This window comes from Solanum tuberosum, unplaced genomic scaffold (assembly GCF_000226075.1).
Source record: "Solanum tuberosum cultivar DM 1-3 516 R44 unplaced genomic scaffold, SolTub_3.0 scf00334, whole genome shotgun sequence".
NCBI classification, from domain to species: Eukaryota; Viridiplantae; Streptophyta; class Magnoliopsida; order Solanales; family Solanaceae; genus Solanum; species Solanum tuberosum.
Genome location: NW_006239254.1, coordinates 525,285 through 529,060, shown reverse-complemented (window position 1 = coordinate 529,060; position 3,776 = coordinate 525,285).

The window sequence follows — 3,776 nt, the reverse complement described above, 5'->3', positions numbered from 1 at the left end:
CTTAATTCACTCTAATCTGTTAAAATTAATTAAAAAGACTGATTTTATCCATTTTCTTCAACGTTTCTCTCTTCTTCTTTTTTTCTCTAGTTAGTCGTCACTCGCATCTAATTCCTATTCGTTTTTATTCAATAATCTTCATTTTCTTGTAATGGACGGCTTCTTATCAATATTAATAAAGCATGGTGATAGATGAGATTCTTCAGGTTAGTGGTCTTTGCGATTTTTATCTATATTGATATACAAACCAAACGTTAAAAAAAAAATTATGAACAGTGATACAAAAAAAAATCAGATTTTGTTTGTGTATAATAGTTTTAATTATGGCGTTTTTGGTATGAACATTCATTTTTTGAAATTACATAAAATTTGTTTGAAATTGGTATAGATTTTGGTATGAACGTTTTTTTTATATGTTTCTGGTTTAAAAAATTACATAAAATTTATTTGAAATTGGTACACTGATTAGACCACGTTGGTACGATTTTGACATTATACTTGAATGAGTTTTGTATACTGTTTATCTAATAAATGACAATTAATAGTTAAAAGTGGTATTATTTTGGTAATATAGTGGCATGATTCTGCTGTGAAAAAATGACGAGTTTTGGCATGAAATAAGTATAATTTTGGCATGAAATAGGTATGAAAAGTGTGCATAAAAATTGAATGAAATTTGTATACTGATTTCAAATTTTTTGTTGTGTATAATAATTTTAATTATGTCATTTTTTAAAATGTATAATGTTATATTTTGGTATGAACATTGATTTTATTCATTATTTGTCTGATCCAATTTTGTTTTGGTATGTTTTTGGTTTAAAAAATTAGAGATTTTTTTTTTGAAATTTGCATACTACTAATACCAGACATGTATAACAATCAATAATTTGTACACTACTAATTTGTGAATGAATACTGATTAAAAATGTCTATAACTAAATTTGTTCATTCTTTGTACGAACCATTATTGATTTTTGGGGAAAAAAATAAATATCCCGAACTATCGTAAATGGTATGTAAATACCCTCCGTGTCATACTTTTGGGACATTGGTGCCCATGTCGTCCAAAAACTAGAGCATATATACCCTTTATACTAACGGACATACACGTGTCATAATCTTATCCACCGATCCGTCATTTATCTAAGGGTAAGATTGCGCCACGTGTCCCTATTTAGTCTTCCGTTAGAGTGAAGGGCATATATGCTCTAGTTTTTAGACGGCAGGGGCACCAATGTCCCAAAAGTATGACGGAGGGTATTTGCATACCATTACCATAGTTTGGGGATATATTTGTCCTTTTTCCCTTGATTTTTTTGTATGAATTTTCGGTATAAAAATTGACGTAAATTTTGTATGAAATTGGTATAATAGTAAAATCAAATTTGTATGAAAATTTATAGTTTTTATGGCACAAATGTGGTATGATTCAATTTTTATTTTTTGACATTATATTGATATGAAATTGTGCATAATAGTGGAATGAAATTGGTATATTATTTATTTAATAATAGACAATTACTAGTTATAAATTGTATGATTTTGTATTCTTTTTGGCATGAATATTGTATGAATCAGTGTTTACTTTTGGCATGAAATAGGTATAGAAAGTATGCATAAAAATGGTATGAAATTTGTATACTGATATAACACATGTGTAAAAGTAACTTGTACTTTTGTATCTTGTAATACCGACACAATAATTTATGATGGAACAGGAAAATATGCAATTCAAAAGGTGTCGGAGCATAAATTATTGTCACCTGGTTCAAAAAAAACTGTAGGGAGATCACAACTTGAATGCTGGAAAGGGTTTGCTGATTTGAAATTGAAGAGGTTTAAGGTTACGTGCAATACATGTTGTCTGGGTGACACAACAGGAAGACATGTTCAAATTATCCTGTAGAAAAAAAATACATGATTTATTTTTATTTTGATTTGGTTGTTTTATTGTGACAACACATGTTTTGATTTATTTTATCTTTTAAGTTAATGACTTATATATTCAGAACATTTATTATGTGTACTAATTAATTATTTATGTATTCAGTATTTTTTAAATGTATAGTAAAAAATTATCTTAGTATGAAATTAGTATACATTTGATATCAAACTGATGTCCAGGGGTAAAATTGAAAAACAACATGTAATTGAGATTTCAACTGAAATAGTTAACCTAAAAATAGTTAATGTTGTATCCAATTTGTACATTTGGTATGAACTGATATCCCATTGAAAAAAATTGAAAAACAACATGTAATTGAGATTTCAACCGAATTAGTCAACTTAAAACTAGTTGATGTTGTACCCAATTGGTATATATTTGGTATCTAACTAATATCCAATTGGAAAAATTGAAAAAACACGTAATTGAGATTTCAACTAAATAAGTCAGCCTAAAACTAGTTAATTTTGTACCCAATTGGTATACATTTGGTATCAAACTGATATCTCATTGGAAAATTTGAAAAAACAACATGTAATTGAGATTTCAACTGAATTAGTCAGCCTAAAACAAGTTAATTTTGTATTCAATTGGTATAAATTTGGTATCCAACTGATATCCTATTGGAAAAATTGAAAAACCAACATGTAATTGAGATTTCAACTAAATTAGTCAGTCTAAAACAAGTTAATGTTGTATCCAACTAGTATACATTTGGTATCCAACTGATATCTCATTGGAAAAATTGAAAAACTAACATGTAATTGAAATTTCAACCAAATTAGATAGCCTAAAACAAGTTAATGTTGTATCCAATAGATATTCCACTGAAAAATGGAAAAAACAAAATGTAATTGATATTTCAACTATATTAGACAATCTAAAATAATTCACTTGGTATCCAACTTGAAATTTTAAAACAAACTAAAATTAAAAATGTATGAAATTGGTATCCAACTGATATAAATCTGGGAAGAATAAATCTGACAATGTAAAATAATGCATATAATATATTGTTGTAAAAAACTGTAGCAAAAGAAATATATACATCATTCAAAATAAAACATCTAATAATTAAAAGTCTAAACTACAATCAAATATTCCAAAGTTCATTTTCTTGGTTTTGGTGTAGGATAATTGGTAGTAACCTAAAGCATGTTCTTTTGCTATGCGGGGTCCACCAAATTTGCTAGCAACCATTTTAGTTACTTCACTCTCACTAATTGTGCCATCAACGTTCTTGCTTCTTCCATACTGCAACATAATTGTGACGTACCTTTTACGGTGGTACTTTGCATCAATGTGAATGAGACCCATATCAAAAACTTCATTGCTAATATATTTAACAAGGAGACATGTGTACAGTCCACAATCGCTGAAATAACATTGAAGAAAAAAATTGAGAAGGAAAGTGAATTATTTATTATGAACAAAACACAATAAGATATGAATACATACTTTGAGCTTGGATCTTGTTGATGCACATTCTTTATAAATACAACTTTGAGCTTGGATTGAGGTTTGTCAACATATGCAGGTATGGTAGTTTATTGGAATAGAGGTCGAGTTTTTTTACCATAAAATCTTGTGCTAGCTAAAAATAATAGTATAATTGTGGCAAGTTTATCAGCTGCTTTCTCCACATTTTTCGTGTGTAGATATCATCCCACCATTAAATTATATAAATGTGGAAGAGTTCTACTGATTTTCTTTTTGAATGAAGAAGACGAACGATGAAGATGGTGAGAGAGAAAAAGTTAGTTCTCTGTAAAAGAGAAACGTGGGGGTGGGGATGGGGGGTTTGTGTGTGGGTAAAAGAGGAAGGTGG